The following is a 23,563-nucleotide window of genomic DNA, read 5'->3' as shown; positions in this document are numbered from 1 at the left end:
ACTGGATGATACTTTCAGGTAATGATCAGTACACTAAGGCGACTTGGTTCCCCAAATTTCGTTCTTCTATGTTGAAGCGTTCATTTCCAGTAACAGTTTGAATTTTTAGGTTTCACTCTGTTTTCTCCTATATTGATAGATGTATTTGGAACTCTAAATCCAACACGGTTTGTGCTAGCTTCTTGAAACTTGACACAACAAAGTATTTTCACGTTCTATCTCTACATTTTGATTCCTCTTGATGTAGCCCTAAGCAGTGACTGGCGAGAAACACTTTCATGGGAAGGGGTTGCCAAGCTTCCCAAAATTACAAATCTCCAGAAATCTCAGCAAATATTTTTTCACCCAAACTGGATGATACTTTCAGGTAATGATCAGTACACTAAGGCGACTTGGTTCCCCAAATTTCGTTCTTCTATGTTGAAGCGTTCATTTCCAGTAACAGTTTGAATTTTTAGGTTTCACTCTGTTTTCTCCTATATTGATAGATGTATTTGGAACTCTAAATCCAACACGGTTTGTGCTAGCTTCTTGAAACTTGACACAACAAAGTAGTTTAACGTTCTATCTCTACGTTTTGTTTCCTCTTGATGTAGCCCTAAGCAGTGACTGGCGAGAAACACTTTCATGGGAAGGGGTTGCCAAGTTTCCCAAAATTACGAATCTCCAGAAATCTCAGCAAACATTTTTTCACCCAAACTGGATGATACTTTCAGGTAATGATCAGTACACTAAGGCGACTTGGTTCCCCAAATTTCGTTCTTCTATGTTGAAGCGTTCATTTCCAGTAACAGTTTGAATTTTTAGGTTTCACTCTGTTTTCTCCTATATTGATAGATGTATTTGGAACTCTAAATCCAACACGGTTTGTGCTAGCTTCTTGAAACTTGACACAACAAAGTAGTTTCACGTTCTATCTCTACGTTTTGTTTCCTCTTGATGTAGCCCTAAGCAGTGACTGGCGAGAAACACTTTCATGGGAATGGGATGCCAAGTTTCCCAAAATTACGAATCTCCAGAAATCTCAGCAAATATTTTTTCACCCAAACTGGATGATACTTTCAGGTAATGATCAGTACACTAAGGCGACTTGGTTCCCCAAATTTCGTTCTTCTATGTTGAAGCGTTCATTTCCAGTAACAGTTTGAATTTTTAGGTTTCACTCTGTTTTCTCCTATATTGATAGATGTATTTGGAACTCTAAATCCAACACGGTTTGTGCTAGCTTCTTGAAACTTGACACAACAAAGTATTTTCACGTTCTATCTCTACGTTTTGATTCCTCTTGATGTAGCCCTAAGCAGTGACTGGCGAGAAACACTTTCATGGGAAGGGGTTGCCAAGCTTCCCAAAATTACAAATCTCCAGAAATCTCAGCAAATATTTTTTCACCCAAACTGGATGATACTTTCAGGTAATGATCAGTACACTAAGGCGACTTGGTTCCCCAAATTTCGTTCTTCTATGTTGAAGCGTTCATTTCCAGTAACAGTTTGAATTTTTAGGTTTCACTCTGTTTTCTCCTATATTGATAGATGTATTTGGAACTCTAAATCCAACACGGTTTGTGCTAGCTTCTTGAAACTTGACACAACAAAGTAGTTTCACGTTCTATCTCTACGTTTTGTTTCCTCTTGATGTAGCCCTAAGCAGTGACTGGCGAGAAACACTTTCATGGGAAGGGGTTGCCAAGTTTCCCAAAATTACGAATCTCCAGAAATCTCAGCAAACATTTTTTCACCCAAACTGGATGATACTTTCAGGTAATGATCAGTACACTAAGGCGACTTGGTTCCCCAAATTTCGTTCTTCTATGTTGAAGCGTTCATTTCCAGTAACAGTTTGAATTTTTAGGTTTCACTCTGTTTTCTCCTATATTGATAGATGTATTTGGAACTCTAAATCCAACACGGTTTGTGCTAGCTTCTTGAAACTTGACACAACAAAGTAGTTTCACGTTCTATCTCTACATTTTGTTTCCTCTTGATGTAGCCCTAAGCAGTGACTGGCGAGAAACACTTTCATCGGAAGGGGTTGCCAAGCTTCCAAAAATTACGAATCTCCAGAAATCTCAGCAAATATTTTTTCACCCAAACTGGATGATACTTTCAGGTAATGATCAGTACACTAAGGCGACTTGGTTCCCCAAATTTCGTTCTTCTATGTTGAAGCGTTCATTTCCAGTAACAGTTTGAATTTTTAGGTTTCACTCTGTTTTCTCCTATATTGATAGATGTATTTGGAACTCTAAATCCAACACGGTTTGTGCTAGCTTCTTGAAACTTGACACAACAAAGTAGTTTCACGTTCTAACTCTACGTTTTGTTTCCTCTTGATGTAGCCCTAAGCAGTGACTGGCGAGAAACACTTTCATCGGAAGGGGTTGCCAAGCTTCCAAAAATTACGAATCTCCAGAAATCTCAGCAAACATTTTTTCACCCAAACTGGATGATACTTTCAGGTAATGATCAGTACACTAAGGCGACTTGGTTCCCCAAATTTCGTTCTTCTATGTTGAAGCGTTCATTTCCAGTAACAGTTTGAATTTTTAGGTTTCACTCTGTTTTCTCCTATATTGATAGATGTATTTGGAACTCTAAATCCAACACGGTTTGTGCTAGTTTCTTGAAACTTGACACAACAAAGTAGTTTCACGTTCTATCTCTACGTTTTGTTTCCTCTTGATGTAGCCCTAAGCAGTGACTGGCGAGAAACACTTTCATCGGAAGGGGTTGCCAAGCTTCCAAAAATTAAAATCTCCAGAAATCTCAGCAAATATTTTTTCACCCAAACTGGATGATACTTTCAGGTAATGATCAGTACACTAAGGCGACTTGGTTCCCCAAATTTCGTTCTTCTATGTTGAAGCGTTCATTTCCAGTAACAGTTTGAATTTTTAGGTTTCACTCTGTTTTCTCCTATATTGATAGATGTATTTGGAACTCTAAATCCAACACGGTTTGTGCTAGCTTCTTGAAACTTGACACAACAAAGTAGTTTCAAGTTCTATCTCTACGTTTTGTTTCCTCTTGATGTAGCCCTAAGCAGTGACTGGCGAGAAACACTTTCATGGGAATGGGATGCCAAGTTTCCCAAAATTACGAATCTCCAGAAATCTCAGCAAATATTTTTTCACCCAAACTGGATGATACTTTCAGGTAATGATCAGTACACTAAGGCGACTTGGTTCCCCAAATTTCGTTCTTCTATGTTGAAGCGTTCATTTCCAGTAACAGTTTGAATTTTTAGGTTTCACTCTGTTTTCTCCTATATTGATAGATGTATTTGGAACTCTAAATCCAACACGGTTTGTGCTAGCTTCTTGAAACTTGACACAACAAAGTATTTTCACGTTCTATCTCTACATTTTGATTCCTCTTGATGTAGCCCTAAGCAGTGACTGGCGAGAAACACTTTCATGGGAAGGGGTTGCCAAGCTTCCCAAAATTACAAATCTCCAGAAATCTCAGCAAATATTTTTTCACCCAAACTGGATGATACTTTCAGGTAATGATCAGTACACTAAGGCGACTTGGTTCCCCAAATTTCGTTCTTCTATGTTGAAGCGTTCATTTCCAGTAACAGTTTGAATTTTTAGGTTTCACTCTGTTTTCTCCTATATTGATAGATGTATTTGGAACTCTAAATCCAACACGGTTTGTGCTAGCTTCTTGAAACTTGACACAACAAAGTAGTTTCACGTTCTATCTCTACGTTTTGTTTCCTCTTGATGTAGCCCTAAGCAGTGACTGGCGAGAAACACTTTCATGGGAAGGGGTTGCCAAGTTTCCCAAAATTACGAATCTCCAGAAATCTCAGCAAACATTTTTTCACCCAAACTGGATGATACTTTCAGGTAATGATCAGTACACTAAGGCGACTTGGTTCCCCAAATTTCGTTCTTCGATGTTGAAGCGTTCATTTCCAGTAACAGTTTGAATTTTTAGGTTTCACTCTGTTTTCTCCTATATTGATAGATGTATTTGGAACTCTAAATCCAACACGGTTTGTGCTAGCTTCTTGAAACTTGACACAACAAAGTAGTTTCACGTTCTATCTCTACGTTTTGTTTCCTCTTGATGTAGCCCTAAGCAGTGACTGGCGAGAAACACTTTCATGGGAATGGGATGCCAAGTTTCCCAAAATTACGAATCTCCAGAAATCTCAGCAAATATTTTTTCACCCAAACTGGATGATACTTTCAGGTAATGATCAGTACACTAAGGCGACTTGGTTCCCCAAATTTCGTTCTTCTATGTTGAAGCGTTCATTTCCAGTAACAGTTTGAATTTTTAGGTTTCACTCTGTTTTCTCCTATATTGATAGATGTATTTGGAACTCTAAATCCAACACGGTTTGTGCTAGCTTCTTGAAACGTGACACAACAAAGTATTTTCACGTTCTATCTCTACGTTTTGATTCCTCTTGATGTAGCCCTAAGCAGTGACTGGCGAGAAACACTTTCATGGGAAGGGGTTGCCAAGCTTCCCAAAATTACAAATCTCCAGAAATCTCAGCAAATATTTTTTCACCCAAACTGGATGATACTTTCAGGTAATGATCAGTACACTAAGGCGACTTGGTTCCCCAAATTTCGTTCTTCTATGTTGAAGCGTTCATTTCCAGTAACAGTTTGAATTTTTAGGTTTCACTCTGTTTTCTCCTATATTGATAGATGTATTTGGAACTCTAAATCCAACACGGTTTGTGCTAGCTTCTTGAAACTTGACACAACAAAGTAGTTTCACGTTCTATCTCTACGTTTTGTTTCCTCTTGATGTAGCCCTAAGCAGTGACTGGCGAGAAACACTTTCATGGGAAGGGGTTGCCAAGTTTCCCAAAATTACGAATCTCCAGAAATCTCAGCAAACATTTTTTCACCCAAACTGGATGATACTTTCAGGTAATGATCAGTACACTAAGGCGACTTGGTTCCCCAAATTTCGTTCTTCTATGTTGAAGCGTTCATTTCCAGTAACAGTTTGAATTTTTAGGTTTCACTCTGTTTTCTCCTATATTGATAGATGTATTTGGAACTCTAAATCCAACACGGTTTGTGCTAGCTTCTTGAAACTTGACACAACAAAGTAGTTTCACGTTCTATCTCTACGTTTTGTTTCCTCTTGATGTAGCCCTAAGCAGTGACTGGCGAGAAACACTTTCATGGGAAGGGGTTGCCAAGCTTCCAAAAATTACGAATCTCCAGAAATCTCAGCAAATATTTTTTCACCCAAACTGGATGATACTTTCAGGTAATGATCAGTACACTAAGGCGACTTGGTTCCCCAAATTTCGTTCTTCTATGTTGAAGCGTTCATTTCCAGTAACAGTTTGAATTTTTAGGTTTCACTCTGTTTTCTCCTATATTGATAGATGTAGTTGGAACTCTAAATCCAACACGGTTTGTGCTAGCTTCTTGAAACTTGACACAACAAAGTATTTTCACGTTCTTTCTCTACATTTTGATTCCTCTTGATGTAGCCCTAAGCAGTGACTGGCGAGAAACACTTTCATGGGAAGGGGTTGCCAAGCTTCCCAAAATTACGAATCTCCAGAATTCTCAGCAAATATTTTTTCACCCAAACTGGATGATACTTTCAGGTAATGATCAGTACACTAAGGCGACTTGGTTCCCCAAATTTCGTTCTTCTATGTTGAAGCGTTCATTTCCAGTAACAGTTTGAATTTTTAGGTTTCACTCTGTTTTCTCCTATATTGATAGATGTATTTGGAACTCTAAATCCAACACGGTTTGTGCTAGCTTCTTGAAACTTGACACAACAAAGTAGTTTCACGTTCTATCTCTACGTTTTGTTTCCTCTTGATGTAGCCCTAAGCAGTGACTGGCGAGAAACACTTTCATGGGAAGGGGTTGCCAAGTTTCCCAAAATTACGAATCTCCAGAAATCTCAGCAAACATTTTTTCACCCAAACTGGATGATACTTTCAGGTAATGATCAGTACACTAAGGCGACTTGGTTCCCCAAATTTCGTTCTTCTATGTTGAAGCGTTCATTTCCAGTAACAGTTTGAATTTTTAGGTTTCACTCTGTTTTCTCCTATATTGATAGATGTATTTGGAACTCTAAATCCAACACGGTTTGTGCTAGCTTCTTGAAACTTGACACAACAAAGTAGTTTCACGTTCTATCTCTACGTTTTGTTTCCTCTTGATGTAGCCCTAAGCAGTGACTGGCGAGAAACACATTCATGGGAATGGGATGCCAAGTTTCCCAAAATTACGAATCTCCAGAAATCTCAGCAAATATTTTTTCACCCAAACTGGATGATACTTTCAGGTAATGATCAGTACACTAAGGCGACTTGGTTCCCCAAATTTCGTTCTTCTATGTTGAAGCGTTCATTTCCAGTAACAGTTTGAATTTTTAGGTTTCACTCTGTTTTCTCCTATATTGATAGTTGTAGTTGGAACTCTAAATCCAACACGGTTTGTGCTAGCTTCTTGAAACTTGACACAACAAAGTATTTTCACGTTCTATCTCTACGTTTTGATTCCTCTTGATGTAGCCCTAAGCAGTGACTGGCGAGAAACACTTTCATGGGAAGGGGTTGCCAAGCTTCCCAAAATTACAAATCTCCAGAAATCTCAGCAAATATTTTTTCACCCAAACTGGATGATACTTTCAGGTAATGATCAGTACACTAAGGCGACTTGGTTCCCCAAATTTCGTTCTTCTATGTTGAAGCGTTCATTTCCAGTAACAGTTTGAATTTTTAGGTTTCACTCTGTTTTCTCCTATATTGGTAGATGTATTTGGAACTCTAAATCCAACACGGTTTGTGCTAGCTTCTTGAAACTTGACACAACAAAGTAGTTTCACGTTCTATCTCTACGTTTTGTTTCCTCTTCATGTAGCCCTAAGCAGTGACTGGCGAGAAACACTTTCATGGGAAGGGGTTGCCAAGTTTCCCAAAATTACGAATCTCCAGAAATCTCAGCAAACATTTTTTCACCCAAACTGGATGATACTTTCAGGTAATGATCAGTACACTAAGGCGACTTGGTTCCCCAAATTTCGTTCTTCTATGTTGAAGCGTTCATTTCCAGTAACAGTTTGAATTTTTAGGTTTCACTCTGTTTTCTCCTATATTGATAGATGTATTTGGAACTCTAAATCCAACACGGTTTGTGCTAGCTTCTTGAAACTTGACACAACAAAGTAGTTTCACGTTCTATCTCTACGTTTTGTTTCCTCTTGATGTAGCCCTAAGCAGTGACTGGCGAGAAACACTTTCATGGGAAGGGGTTGCCAAGCTTCCAAAAATTACGAATCTCCAGAAATCTCAGCAAACATTTTTTCACCCAAACTGGATGATACTTTCAGGTAATGATCAGTACACTAAGGCGACTTGGTTCCCCAAATTTCGTTCTTCTATGTTGAAGCGTTCATTTCCAGTAACAGTTTGAATTTTTAGGTTTCACTCTGTTTTCTCCTATATTGATAGATGTATTTGGAACTCTAAATCCAACACGGTTTGTGCTAGCTTCTTGAAACTTGACACAACAAAGTAGTTTCACGTTCTATCTCTACATTTTGTTTCCTCTTGATGTAGCCCTAAGCAGTGACTGGCGAGAAACACTTTCATCGGAAGGGGTTGCCAAGCTTCCAAAAATTAAAATCTCCAGAAATCTCAGCAAATATTTTTTCACCCAAACTGGATGATACTTTCAGGTAATGATCAGTACACTAAGGCGACTTGGTTCCCCAAATTTCGTTCTTCTATGTTGAAGCGTTCATTTCCAGTAACAGTTTGAATTTTTAGGTTTCACTCTGTTTTCTCCTATATTGATAGATGTATTTGGAACTCTAAATCCAACACGGTTTGTGCTAGCTTCTTGAAACTTGACACAACAAAGTAGTTTCAAGTTCTATCTCTACGTTTTGTTTCCTCTTGATGTAGCCCTAAGCAGTGACTGGCGAGAAACACTTTCATGGGAATGGGATGCCAAGTTTCCCAAAATTACGAATCTCCAGAAATCTCAGCAAATATTTTTTCACCCAAACTGGATGATACTTTCAGGTAATGATCAGTACACTAAGGCGACTTGGTTCCCCAAATTTCGTTCTTCTATGTTGAAGCGTTCATTTCCAGTAACAGTTTGAATTTTTAGGTTTCACTCTGTTTTCTCCTATATTGATAGATGTATTTGGAACTCTAAATCCAACACGATTTGTGCTAGCTTCTTGAAACTTGACACAACAAAGTATTTTCACGTTCTATCTCTACATTTTGATTCCTCTTGATGTAGCCCTAAGCAGTGACTGGCGAGAAACACTTTCATGGGAAGGGGTTGCCAAGCTTCCCAAAATTACAAATCTCCAGAAATCTCAGCAAATATTTTTTCACCCAAACTGGATGATACTTTCAGGTAATGATCAGTACACTAAGGCGACTTGGTTCCCCAAATTTCGTTCTTCTATGTTGAAGCGTTCATTTCCAGTAACAGTTTGAATTTTTAGGTTTCACTCTGTTTTCTCCTATATTGATAGATGTATTTGGAACTCTAAATCCAACACGGTTTGTGCTAGCTTCTTGAAACTTGACACAACAAAGTAGTTTCACGTTCTATCTCTACGTTTTGTTTCCTCTTGATGTAGCCCTAAGCAGTGACTGGCGAGAAACACTTTCATGGGAAGGGGTTGCCAAGTTTCCCAAAATTACGAATCTCCAGAAATCTCAGCAAACATTTTTTCACCCAAACTGGATGATACTTTCAGGTAATGATCAGTACACTAAGGCGACTTGGTTCCCCAAATTTCGTTCTTCTATGTTGAAGCGTTCATTTCCAGTAACAGTTTGAATTTTTAGGTTTCACTCTGTTTTCTCCTATATTGATAGATGTATTTGGAACTCTAAATCCAACACGGTTTGTGCTAGCTTCTTGAAACTTGACACAACAAAGTAGTTTCACGTTCTATCTCTACGTTTTGTTTCCTCTTGATGTAGCCCTAAGCAGTGACTGGCGAGAAACACTTTCATGGGAATGGGATGACAAGTTTCCCAAAATTACGAATCTCCAGAAATCTCAGCAAATATTTTTTCACCCAAACTGGATGATACTTTCAGGTAATGATCAGTACACTAAGGCGACTTGGTTCCCCAAATTTCGTTCTTCTATGTTGAAGCGTTCATTTCCAGTAACAGTTTGAATTTTTAGGTTTCACTCTGTTTTCTCCTATATTGGTAGATGTATTTGGAACTCTAAATCCAACACGGTTTGTGCTAGCTTCTTGAAACTTGACACAACAAAGTAGTTTCACGTTCTATCTCTACGTTTTGTTTCCTCTTCATGTAGCCCTAAGCAGTGACTGGCGAGAAACACTTTCATGGGAAGGGGTTGCCAAGTTTCCCAAAATTACGAATCTCCAGAAATCTCAGCAAACATTTTTTCACCCAAACTGGATGATACTTTCAGGTAATGATCAGTACACTAAGGCGACTTGGTTCCCCAAATTTCGTTCTTCTATGTTGAAGCGTTCATTTCCAGTAACAGTTTGAATTTTTAGGTTTCACTCTGTTTTCTCCTATATTGATAGATGTAGTTGGAACTCTAAATCCAACACGGTTTGTGCTAGCTTCTTGAAACTTGACACAACAAAGTAGTTTCACGTTCTATCTCTACGTTTTGTTTCCTCTTGATGTAGCCCTAAGCAGTGACTGGCGAGAAACACTTTCATGGGAAGGGGTTGCCAAGCTTCCAAAAATTACGAATCTCCAGAAATCTCAGCAAACATTTTTTCACCCAAACTGGATGATACTTTCAGGTAATGATCAGTACACTAAGGCGACTTGGTTCCCCAAATTTCGTTCTTCTATGTTGAAGCGTTCATTTCCAGTAACAGTTTGAATTTTTAGGTTTCACTCTGTTTTCTCCTATATTGATAGATGTATTTGGAACTCTAAATCCAACACGGTTTGTGCTAGCTTCTTGAAACTTGACACAACAAAGTAGTTTCACGTTCTATCTCTACATTTTGTTTCCTCTTGATGTAGCCCTAAGCAGTGACTGGCGAGAAACACTTTCATCGGAAGGGGTAGCCAAGCTTCCAAAAATTACGAATCTCCAGAAATCTCAGCAAATATTTTTTCACCCAAACTGGATGATACTTTCAGGTAATGATCAGTACACTAAGGCGACTTGGTTCCCCAAATTTCGTTCTTCTATGTTGAAGCATTCATTTCCAGTAACAGTTTGAATTTTTAGGTTTCACTCTGTTTTCTCCTATATTGATAGATGTATTTGGAACTCTAAATCCAACACGGTTTGTGCTAGCTTCTTGAAACTTGACACAACAAAGTAGTTTCACGTTCTATCCCTACGTTTTGTTTCCTCTTGATGTAGCCCTAAGCAGTGACTGGCGAGAAACACTTTCATCGGAAGGGGTTGCCAAGCTTCCAAAAATTAAAATCTCCAGAAATCTCAGCAAATATTTTTTCACCCAAACTGGATGATACTTTCAGGTAATGATCAGTACACTAAGGCGACTTGGTTCCCCAAATTTCGTTCTTCTATGTTGAAGCGTTCATTTCCAGTAACAGTTTGAATTTTTAGGTTTCACTCTGTTTTCTCCTATATTGATAGATGTATTTGGAACTCTAAATCCAACACGGTTTGTGCTAGCTTCTTGAAACTTGACACAACAAAGTAGTTTCACGTTCTATCTCTACGTTTTGTTTCCTCTTGATGTAGCCCTAAGCAGTGACTGGCGAGAAACACTTTCATGGGAAGGGGTTTGCAAGCTTCCAAAAATTACGAATCTCCAGAAATCTAAGCAAATATTTTTTCACCCAAACTGGATGATACTTTCAGGTAATGATCAGTACACTAAGGCGACTTGGTTCCCCAAATTTCGTTCTTCTATGTTGAAGCATTCATTTCCAGTAACAGTTTGAATTTTTAGGTTTCACTCTGTTTTCTCCTATATTGATAGATGTATTTGGAACTCTAAATCCAACACGGTTTGTGCTAGCTTCTTGAAACTTGACACAACAAAGTAGTTTCACGTTCTATCTCTACGTTTTGTTTCCTCTTGATGTAGCCCTAAGCAGTGACTGGCGAGAAACACTTTCATGGGAAGGGGTTGCCAAGTTTCCCAAAATTACGAATCTCCAGAAATCTCAGCAAATATTTTTTCACCCAAACTGGATGATACTTTCAGGTAATGATCAGTACACTAAGGCGACTTGGTTCCCCAAATTTCGTTCTTCTATGTTGAAGCGTTCATTTCCAGTAACAGTTTGAATTTTTAGGTTTCACTCTGTTTTCTCCTATATTGATAGATGTATTTGGAACTCTAAATCCAACACGGTTTGTGCTAGCTTCTTGAAACTTGACACAACAAAGTAGTTTCACGTTCTATCTCTACGTTTTGTTTCCTCTTGATGTAGCCCTAAGCAGTGACTGGCGAGAAACACTTTCATCGGAAGGGGTTGCCAAGCTTCCAAAAATTAAAATCTCCAGAAATCTCAGCAAATATTTTTTCACCCAAACTGGATGATACTTTCAGGTAATGATCAGTACACTAAGGCGACTTGGTTCCCCAAATTTCGTTCTTCTATGTTGAAGCGTTCATTTCCAGTAACAGTTTGAATTTTTAGGTTTCACTCTGTTTTCTCCTATATTGATAGATATATTTGGAACTCTAAATCCAACACGGTTTGTGCTAGCTTCTTGAAACTTGACACAACAAAGTAGTTTCACGTTCTATCTCTAAGTTTTGTTTCCTCTTGATGTAGCCCTAAGCAGTGACTGGCGAGAAACACTTTCATGGGAATGGGATGCCAAGTTTCCCAAAATTACGAATCTCCAGAAATCTCAGCAAATATTTTTTCACCCAAACTGGATGATACTTTCAGGTAATGATCAGTACACTAAGGCGACTTGGTTCCCCAAATTTCGTTCTTCTATGTTGAAGCGTTCATTTCCAGTAACAGTTTGAATTTTTAGGTTTCACTCTGTTTTCTCCTTTATTGATAGATGTATTTGGAACTCTAAATCCAACACGGTTTGTGCTAGCTTCTTGAAACTTGACACAACAAAGTATTTTCACGTTCTATCTCTACATTTTGATTCCTCTTGATGTAGCCCTAAGCAGTGACTGGCGAGAAACACTTTCATGGGAAGTGGTTGCCAAGCTTCCCAAAATTACAAATCTCCAGAAATCTCAGCAAATATTTTTTCACCCAAACTGGATGATACTTTCAGGTAATGATCAGTACACTAAGGCGACTTGGTTCCCCAAATTTCGTTCTTCTATGTTGAAGCGTTCATTTCCAGTAACAGTTTGAATTTTTAGGTTTCACTCTGTTTTCTCCTATATTGATAGATGTATTTGGAACTCTAAATCCAACACGGTTTGTGCTAGCTTCTTGAAACTTGACACAACAAAGTAGTTTCACGTTCTATCTCTACGTTTTGTTTCCTCTTGATGTAGCCCTAAGCAGTGACTGGCGAGAAACACTTTCATGGGAAGGGGTTGCCAAGCATCCCAAAATTACGAATCTCCAGAAATCTCAGCAAACATTTTTTTCACCCAAACTGGATGATACTTTCAGGTAATGATCAGTACACTAAGGCGACTTGGTTCCCCAAATTACGTTCTTCTATGTTGAAGTGTTCATTTCCAGTAACAGTTTGAATTTTTAGGTTTCACTCTGTTTTCTCCTATATTGATAGATGTATTTGGAACTCTAAATCCAACACGGTTTGTGCTAGCTTCTTGAAACTTGACACAACAAAGTAGTTTCACGTTCTATCTCTACGTTTTGTTTCCTCTTGATGTAGCCCTAAGCAGTGACTGGCGAGAAACACTTTCATGGGAAGGGGTTGCCAAGCTTCCCAAAATTACAAATCTCCAGAAATCTCAGCAAACATTTTTTTCACCCAAACTGGATGATACTTTCAGGTAATGATCAGTACACTAAGGCGACTTGGTTCCCCAAATTACGTTCTTCTATGTTGAAGTGTTCATTTCCAGTAACAGTTTGAATTTTTAGGTTTCACTCTGTTTTCTCCTATATTGATAGATGTATTTGGAACTCTAAATCCAACACGGTTTGTGCTAGCTTCTTGAAACTTGACACAACAAAGTAGTTTCACGTTCTATCTCTACGTTTTGTTTCCTCTTGATGTAGCCCTAAGCAGTGACTGGCGAGAAACACTTTCATGGGAAGGGGTTGCCAAGTTTCCCAAAATTACGAATCTCCAGAAATCTCAGCAAATATTTTTTCACCCAAACTGGATGATACTTTCAGGTAATGATCAGTACACTAAGGCGACTTGGTTCCCCAAATTTCGTTCTTCTATGTTGAAGCGTTCATTTCCAGTAACAGTTTGAATTTTTAGGTTTCACTCTGTTTTCTCCTATATTGATAGATGTATTTGGAACTCTAAATCCAACACGGTTTGTGCTAGCTTCTTGAAACTTGACACAACAAAGTAGTTTCACGTTCTATCTCTACGTTTTGTTTCCTCTTGATGTAGCCCTAAGCAGTGACTGGCGAGAAACACTTTCATGGGAAGGGGTTGCCAAGTTTCCCAAAATTACGAATCTCCAGAAATCTCAGCAAACATTTTTTCACCCAAACTGGATGATACTTTCAGGTAATGATCAGTACACTAAAGCGACTTGGTTCCCCAAATTTCATTCTTCTATGTTGAAGCGTTCATTTCCAGTAACAGTTTGAATTTTTAGGTTTCACTCTGTTTTCTCCTATATTGATAGATGTATTTGGAACTCTAAATCCAACACGGTTTGTGCTAGCTTCTTGAAACTTGACACAACAAAGTAGTTTCACGTTCTATCTCTACGTTTTGTTTCCTCTTGATGTAGCCCTAAGCAGTGACTGGCGAGAAACACTTTCATGGGAAGGGGTTGCCAAGCTTCCAAAAATTACGAATCTCCAGAAATCTCAGCAAATATTTTTTCACCCAAACTGGATGATACTTTCAGGTAATGATCAGTACACTAAGGCGACTTGGTTCCCCAAATTTCGTTCTTCTATGTTGAAGCGTTCATTTCCAGTAACAGTTTGAATTTTTAGGTTTCACTCTGTTTTCTCCTATATTGATAGATGTATTTGGAACTCTAAATCCAACACGGTTTGTGCTAGCTTCTTGAAACTTGACACAACAAAGTATTTTCACGTTCTATCTCTACATTTTGATTCCTCTTGATGTAGCCCTAAGCAGTGACTGGCGAGAAACACTTTCATGGGAAGGGGTTGCCAAGCTTCCCAAAATTACAAATCTCCAGAAATCTCAGCAAATATTTTTTCACCCAAACTGGATGATACTTTCAGGTAATGATCAGTACACTAAGGCGACTTGGTTCCCCAAATTTCGTTCTTCTATGTTGAAGCGTTCATTTCCAGTAACAGTTTGAATTTTTAGGTTTCACTCTGTTTTCTCCTATATTGATAGATGTATTTGGAACTCTAAATCCAACACGGTTTGTGCTAGCTTCTTGAAACTTGACACAACAAAGTAGTTTCACTTTCTATCTCTCCCTTTTGTTTCCTCTTGATGTAGCCCTAAGCAGTGACTGGCGAGAAACACTTTCATGGGAAGGGGTTGCCAAGCTTCCCAAAATTACGAATCTCCAGAAATCTCAGCAAACATTTTTTTCACCCAAACTGGATGATACTTTCAGGTAATGATCAGTACACTAAGGCGACTTGGTTCCCCAAATTACGTTCTTCTATGTTGAAGTGTTCATTTCCAGTAACAGTTTGAATTTTTAGGTTTCACTCTGTTTTCTCCTATATTGATAGATGTATTTGGAACTCTAAATCCAACACGGTTTGTGCTAGCTTCTTGAAACTTGACACAACAAAGTAGTTTCACGTTCTATCTCTACGTTTTGTTTCCTCTTGATGTAGCCCTAAGCAGTGACTGGCGAGAAACACTTTCATGGGAAGGGGTTGCCAAGCTTCCAAAAATTACGAATCTCCAGAAATCTCAGCAAATATTTTTTCACCCAAACTGGATGATACTTTCAGGTAATGATCAGTACACTAAGGCGACTTGGTTCCCCAAATTTCGTTCTTCTATGTTGAAGCGTTCATTTCCAGTAACAGTTTGAATTTTTAGGTTTCACTCTGTTTTCTCCTATATTGATAGATGTATTTGGAACTCTAAATCCAACACGGTTTGTGCTAGCTTCTTGAAACTTGACACAACAAAGTAGTTTCACGTTCTATCTCTACGTTTTGTTTCCTCTTGATGTAGCCCTAAGCAGTGACTGGCGAGAAACACTTTCATGGGAAGGGGTTGCCAAGTTTCCCAAAATTACGAATCTCCAGAAATCTCAGCAAACATTTTTTCACCCAAACTGGATGATACTTTCAGGTAATGATCAGTACACTAAGGCGACTTGGTTCCCCAAATTTCGTTCTTCTATGTTGAAGCGTTCATTTCCAGTAACAGTTTGAATTTTTAGGTTTCACTCTGTTTTCTCCTATATTGATAGATGTATTTGGAACTCTAAATCCAACACGGGTTGTGCTAGCTTCTTGAAACTTGACACAACAAAGTAGTTTCACGTTCTATCTCTACGTTTTGTTTCCTCTTGATGTAGCCCTAAGCAGTGACTGGCGAGAAACACTTTCATGGGAATGGGATGCCAAGTTTCCCAAAATTACGAATCTCCAGAAATCTCAGCAAATATTTTTTCACCCAAACTGGATGATACTTTCAGGTAATGATCAGTACACTAAGGCGACTTGGTTCCCCAAATTTCGTTCTTCTATGTTGAAGCGTTCATTTCCAGTAACAGTTTGAATTTTTAGGTTTCACTCTGTTTTCTCCTATATTGATAGATGTATTTGGAACTCTAAATCCAACACGGTTTGTGCTAGCTTCTTGAAACTTGACACAACAAAGTAGTTTCACGTTCTATCTCTACGTTTTGTTTCCTCTTGATGTAGCCCTAAGCAGTGACTGGCGAGAAACACTTTCATGGGAAGGGGTTGCCAAGTTTCCCAAAATTACGAATCTCCAGAAATCTCAGCAAACATTTTTTCACCCAAACTGGATGATACTTTCAGGTAATGATCAGTACACTAAGGCGACTTGGTTCCCCAAATTTCGTTCTTCTATGTTGAAGCGTTCATTTCCAGTAACAGTTTGAATTTTTAGGTTTCACTCTGTTTTCTCCTATATTGATAGATGTATTTGGAACTCTAAATCCAACACGGTTTGTGCTAGCTTCTTGAACCTTGACACAACAAAGTAGTTTCACGTTCTATCTCTACGTTTTGTTTCCTCTTGATGTAGCCCTAAGCAGTGACTGGCGAGAAACACTTTCATCGGAAGGGGTTGCCAAGCTTCCAAAAATTAAAATCTCCAGAAATCTCAGCAAATATTTTTTCACCCAAACTGGATGATACTTTCAGGTAATGATCAGTACACTAAGGCGACTTGGTTCCCCAAATTTCGTTCTTCTATGTTGAAGCGTTCATTTCCAGTAACAGTTTGAATTTTTAGGTTTCACTCTGTTTTCTCCTATATTGATAGATATATTTGGAACTCTAAATCCAACACGGTTTGTGCTAGCTTCTTGAAACTTGACACAACAAAGTAGTTTCACGTTCTATCTCTACGTTTTGTTTCCTCTTGATGTAGCCCTAAGCAGTGACTGGCGAGAAACACTTTCATGGGAATGGGATGCCAAGTTTCCCAAAATTACGAATCTCCAGAAATCTCAGCAAATATTTTTTCACCCAAACTGGATGATACTTTCAGGTAATGATCAGTACACTAAGGCGACTTGGTTCCCCAAATTTCGTTCTTCTATGTTGAAGCGTTCATTTCCAGTAACAGTTTGAATTTTTAGGTTTCACTCTGTTTTCTCCTATATTGATAGATGTATTTGGAACTCTAAATCCAACACGGTTTGTGCTAGCTTCTTGAAACTTGACACAACAAAGTATTTTCACGTTCTATCTCTACATTTTGATTCCTCTTGATGTAGCCCTAAGCAGTGACTGGCGAGAAACACTTTCATGGGAAGGGGTTGCCAAGCTTCCCAAAATTACAAATCTCCAGAAATCTCAGCAAATATTTTTTCACCCAAACTGGATGATACTTTCAGGTAATGATCAGTACACTAAGGCGACTTGGTTCCCCAAATTTCGTTCTTCTATGTTGAAGCGTTCATTTCCAGTAACAGTTTGAATTTTTAGGTTTCACTCTGTTTTCTCCTATATTGATAGATGTATTTGGAACTCTAAATCCAACACGGTTTGTGCTAGCTTCTTGAAACTTGACACAACAAAGTAGTTTCACGTTCTATCTCTCCATTTTGTTTCCTCTTGATGTAGCCCTAAGCAGTGACTGGCGAGAAACACTTTCATGGGAAGGGGTTGCCAAGCTTCCCAAAATTACGAATCTCCAGAAATCTCAGCAAACATTTTTTCACCCAAACTGGATGATACTTTCAGGTAATGATCAGTACACTAAGGCGACTTGGTTCCCCAAATTTCGTTCTTCTATGTTGAAGCGTTCATTTCCAGTAACAGTTTGAATTTTTAGGTTTCACTCTGTTTTCTCCTATATTGATAGATGTATTTGGAACTCTAAATCCAACACGGTTTGTGCTAGCTTCTTGAACCTTGACACAACAAAGTAGTTTCACGTTCTATCTCTACGTTTTGTTTCCTCTTGATGTAGCCCTAAGCAGTGACTGGCGAGAAACACTTTCATCGGAAGGGGTTGCCAAGCTTCCAAAAATTAAAATCTCCAGAAATCTCAGCAAATATTTTTTCACCCAAACTGGATGATACTTTCAGGTAATGATCAGTACACTAAGGCGACTTGGTTCCCCAAATTTCGTTCTTCTATGTTGAAGCGTTCATTTCCAGTAACAGTTTGAATTTTTAGGTTTCACTCTGTTTTCTCCTATATTGATAGATATATTTGGAACTCTAAATCCAACACGGTTTGTGCTAGCTTCTTGAAACTTGACACAACAAAGTAGTTTCACGTTCTATCTCTACGTTTTGTTTCCTCTTGATGTAGCCCTAAGCAGTGACTGGCGAGAAACACTTTCATGGGAATGGGATGCCAAGTTTCCCAAAATTACGAATCTCCAGAAATCTCAGCAAATATTTTTTCACCAAAACTGGATGATACTTTCAGGTAATGATCAGTACACTAAGGCGACTTGGTTCCCCAAATTTCGTTCTTCTATGTTGAAGCGTTCATTTCCAGTAACAGTTTGAATTTTTAGGTTTCACTCTGTTTTCTCCTATATTGATAGATGTATTTGGAACTCTAAATCCAACACGGTTTGTGCTAGCTTCTTGAAACTTGACACAACAAAGTATTTTCACGTTCTATCTCTACATTTTGATTCCTCTTGATGTAGCCCTAAGCAGTGACTGGCGAGAAACACTTTCATGGGAAGGGGTTGCCAAGCTTCCCAAAATTACAAATCTCCAGAAATCTCAGCAAATATTTTTTCACCCAAACTGGATGATACTTTCAGGTAATGATCAGTACACTAAGGCGACTTGGTTCCCCAAATTTCGTTCTTCTATGTTGAAGCGTTCATTTCCAGTAACAGTTTGAATTTTTAGGTTTCACTCTGTTTTCTCCTACATTGATAGATGTATTTGGAACTCTAAATCCAACACGGTTTGTGCTAGCTTCTTGAAACTTGACACAACAAAGTAGTTTCACGTTCTATCTCTCCATTTTGTTTCCTCTTGATGTAGCCCTAAGCAGTGACTGGCGAGAAACACTTTCATGGGAAGGGGTTGCCAAGCTTCCCAAAATTACGAATCTCCAGAAATCTCAGCAAACATTTTTTTCACCCAAACTGGATGATACTTTCAGGTAATGATCAGTACACTAAGGCGACTTGGTTCCCCAAATTACGTTCTTCTATGTTGAAGTGTTCATTTCCAGTAACAGTTTGAATTTTTAGGTTTCACTCTGTTTTCTCCTATATTGATAGATGTATTTGGAACTCTAAATCCAACACGGTTTGTGCTAGCTTCTTGAAACTTGACACAACAAAGTAGTTTCACGTTCTATCTCTACGTTTTGTTTCCTCTTGATGTAGCCCTAAGCAGTGACTGGCGAGAAACACTTTCATGGGAAGGGGTTGCCAAGCTTCCAAAAATTACGAATCTCCAGAAATCTCAGCAAATATTTTTTCACCCAAACTGGATGATACTTTCAGGTAATGATCAGTACACTAAGGCGACTTGGTTCCCCAAATTTCGTTCTTCTATGTTGAAGCGTTCATTTCCAGTAACAGTTTGAATTTTTAGGTTTCACTCTGTTTTCTCCTATATTGATAGATGTATTTGGAACTCTAAATCCAACACGGTTTGTGCTAGCTTCTTGAAACTTGACACAACAAAGTAGTTTCACGTTCTATCTCTACGTTTTGTTTCCTCTTGATGTAGCCCTAAGCAGTGACTGGCGAGAAACACTTTCATGGGAAGGGGTTGCCAAGTTTCCCAAAATTACGAATCTCCAGAAATCTCAGCAAACATTTTTTCACCCAAACTGGATGATACTTTCAGGTAATGATCAGTACACTAAGGCGACTTGGTTCCCCAAATTTCGTTCTTCTATGTTGAAGCGTTCATTTCCAGTAACAGTTTGAATTTTTAGGTTTCACTCTGTTTTCTCCTATATTGATAGATGTATTTGGAACTCTAAATCCAACACGGGTTGTGCTAGCTTCTTGAAACTTGACACAACAAAGTAGTTTCACGTTCTATCTCTACGTTTTGTTTCCTCTTGATGTAGCCCTAAGCAGTGACTGGCGAGAAACACTTTCATGGGAATGGGATGCCAAGTTTCCCAAAATTACGAATCTCCAGAAATCTCAGCAAATATTTTTTCACCCAAACTGGATGATACTTTCAGGTAATGATCAGTACACTAAGGCGACTTGGTTCCCCAAATTTCGTTCTTCTATGTTGAAGCGTTCATTTCCAGTAACAGTTTGAATTTTTAGGTTTCACTCTGTTTTCTCCTATATTGATAGATGCATTTGGAACTCTAAATCCAACACGGTTTGTGCTAGCTTCTTGAAACTTGACACAACAAAGTATTTTCACGTTCTATCTCTACGTTTTGATTCCTCTTGATGTAGCCCTAAGCAGTGACTGGCGAGAAACACTTTCATGGGAAGGGGTTGCCAAGCTTCCCAAAATTACAAATCTCCAGAAATCTCAGCAAATATTTTTTCACCCAAACTGGATGATACTTTCAGGTAATGATCAGTACACTAAGGCGACTTGGTTCCCCAAATTTCGTTCTTCTATGTTGAAGCGTTCATTTCCAGTAACAGTTTGAATTTTTAGGTTTCACTCTGTTTTCTCCTATATTGATAGATGTATTTGGAACTCTAAATCCAACACGGTTTGTGCTAGCTTCTTGAAACTTGACACAACAAAGTAGTTTCACGTTCTATCTCTACGTTTTGTTTCCTCTTGATGTAGCCCTAAGCAGTGACTGGCGAGAAACACTTTCATCGGAAGGGGTTGCCAAGTTTCCCAAAATTACGAATCTCCAGAAATCTCAGCAAACATTTTTTCACCCAAACTGGATGATACTTTCAGGTAATGATCAGTACACTAAGGCGACTTGGTTCCCCAAATTTCGTTCTTCTATGTTGAAGCGTTCATTTCCAGTAACAGTTTGAATTTTTAGGTTTCACTCTGTTTTCTCCTATATTGATAGATGTATTTGGAACTCTAAATCCAACACGGTTTGTGCTAGCTTCTTGAAACTTGACACAACAAAGTAGTTTCACGTTCTATCTCTACGTTTTGTTTCCTCTTGATGTAGCCCTAAGCAGTGACTGGCGAGAAACACTTTCATGGGAAGGGGTTGCCAAGCTTCCAAAAATTACGAATCTCCAGAAATCTCAGCAAATATTTTTTCACCCAAACTGGATGATACTTTCAGGTAATGATCAGTACACTAAGGCGACTTGGTTCCCCAAATTTCGTTCTTCTATGTTGAAGCGTTCATTTCCAGTAACAGTTTGAATTTTTAGGTTTCACTCTGTTTTCTCCTATATTGATAGATGTATTTGGAACTCTAAATCCAACACGGTTTGTGCTAGCTTCTTGAAACTTGACACAACAAAGTAGTTTCACGTTCTATCTCTACGTTTTGTTTCCTCTTGATGTAGCCCTAAGCAGTGACTGGCGAGAAACACTTTCATCGGAAGGGGTTGCCAAGCTTCCAAAAATTAAAATCTCCAGAAATCTCAGCAAATATTTTTTCACCCAAACTGGATGATACTTTCAGGTAATGATCAGTACACTAAGGCGACTTGGTTCCCCAAATTTCGTTCTTCTATGTTGAAGCGTTCATTTCCAGTAACAGTTTGAATTTTTAGGTTTCACTCTGTTTTCTCCTATATTGATAGATGTATTTGGAACTCTAAATCCAACACGGTTTGTGCTAGCTTCTTGAAACTTGACACAACAAAGTAGTTTCACGTTCTATCTCTCCATTTTGTTTCCTCTTGATGTAGCCCTAAGCAGTGACTGGCGAGAAACACTTTCATGGGAAGGGGTTGCCAAGCTTCCCAAAATTACGAATCTCCAGAAATCTCAGCAAACATTTTTTTCACCCAAACTGGATGATACTTTCAGGTAATGATCAGTACACTAAGGCGACTTGGTTCCCCAAATTTCGTTCTTCTATGTTGAAGCGTTCATTTCCAGTAACAGTTTGAATTTTTAGGTTTCACTCTGTTTTCTCCTATATTGATAGATGTATTTGGAACTCTAAATCCAACACGGTTTGTGCTAGCTTCTTGAAACTTGACACAACAAAGTAGTTTCACGTTCTATCTCTACGTTTTGTTTCCTCTTGATGTAGCCCTAAGCAGTGACTGGCGAGAAACACTTTCATGGGAAGGGGTTGCCAAGCTTCCAAAAATTACGAATCTCCAGAAATCTCAGCAAATATTTTTTCACCCAAACTGGATGATACTTTCAGGTAATGATCAGTACACTAAGGCTACTTGGTTCCCCAAATTTCGTTCTTCTATGTTGAAGCGTTCATTTCCAGTAACAGTTTGAATTTTTAGGTTTCACTCTGTTTTCTCCTATATTGATAGATGTATTTGGAACTCTAAATCCAACACGGTTTGTGCTAGCTTCTTGAAACTTGACACAACAAAGTATTTTCACGTTCTATCTCTACGTTTGATTCCTCTTGATGTAGCCCTAAGCAGTGACTGGCGAGAAACACTTTCATGGGAAGGGGTTGCCAAGCTTCCCAAAATTACAAATCTCCAGAAATCTCAGCAAATATTTTTTCACCCAAACTGGATGATACTTTCAGGTAATGATCAGTACACTAAGGCGACTTGGTTCCCCAAATTTCGTTCTTCTATGTTGACGCGTTCATTTCCAGTAACAGTTTGAATTTTTAGGTTTCACTCTGTTTTCTCCTATATTGATAGATGTATTTGGAACTCTAAATCCAACACGGTTTGTGCTAGCTTCTTGAAACTTGACACAACAAAGTAGTTTCACGTTCTATCTCTACGTTTTGTTTCCTCTTGATGTAGCCCTAAGCAGTGACTGGCGAGAAACACTTTCATGGGAAGGGGTTGCCAAGTTTCCCAAAATTACGAATCTCCAGAAATCTCAGCAAACATTTTTTCACCCAAACTGGATGATACTTTCAGGTAATGATCAGTACACTAAGGCGACTTGGTTCCCCAAATTTCGTTCTTCTATGTTGAAGCGTTCATTTCCAGTAACAGTTTGAATTTTTAGGTTTCACTCTGTTTTCTCCTATATTGATAGATGTATTTGGAACTCTAAATCCAACACGGTTTGTGCTAGCTTCTTGAAACTTGACACAACAAAATAGTTTCACGTTCTATCTCTACGTTTTGTTTCCTCTTGATGTAGCCCTAAGCAGTGACTGGCGAGAAACACTTTCATGGGAATGGGATGCCAAGTTTCCCAAAATTACGAATCTCCAGAAATCTCAGCAAATATTTTTTCACCCAAACTGGATGATACTTTCAGGTAATGATCAGTACACTAAGGCGACTTGGTTCCCCAAATTTCGTTCTTCTATGTTGAAGCGTTCATTTCCAGTAACAGTTTGAATTTTTAGGTTTCACTCTGTTTTCTCCTATATTGATAGATGTATTTGGAACTCTAAATCCAACACGGTTTGTGCTAGCTTCTTGAAACTTGACACAACAAAGTATTTTCACGTTCTATCTCTACGTTTTGATTCCTCTTGATGTAGCCCTAAGCAGTGACTGGCGAGAAACACTTTCATGGGAAGGGGTTGCCAAGCTTCCCAAAATTACAAATCTCCAGAAATCTCAGCAAATATTTTTTCACCCAAACTGGATGATACTTTCAGGTAATGATCAGTACACTAAGGCGACTTGGTTCCCCAAATTTCGTTCTTCTATGTTGAAGCGTTCATTTCCAGTAACAGTTTGAATTTTTAGGTTTCACTCTGTTTTCTCCTATATTGATAGATGTATTTGGAACTCTAAATCCAACACGGTTTGTGCTAGCTTCT

This window comes from Spermophilus citellus (genome assembly GCF_964194105.1).
Source record: "Spermophilus citellus genome assembly, chromosome: 2".
Lineage (NCBI taxonomy): Eukaryota > Metazoa > Chordata > Mammalia > Rodentia > Sciuridae > Spermophilus > Spermophilus citellus.
Note: the sequence above shows the minus strand (reverse complement) of the source record.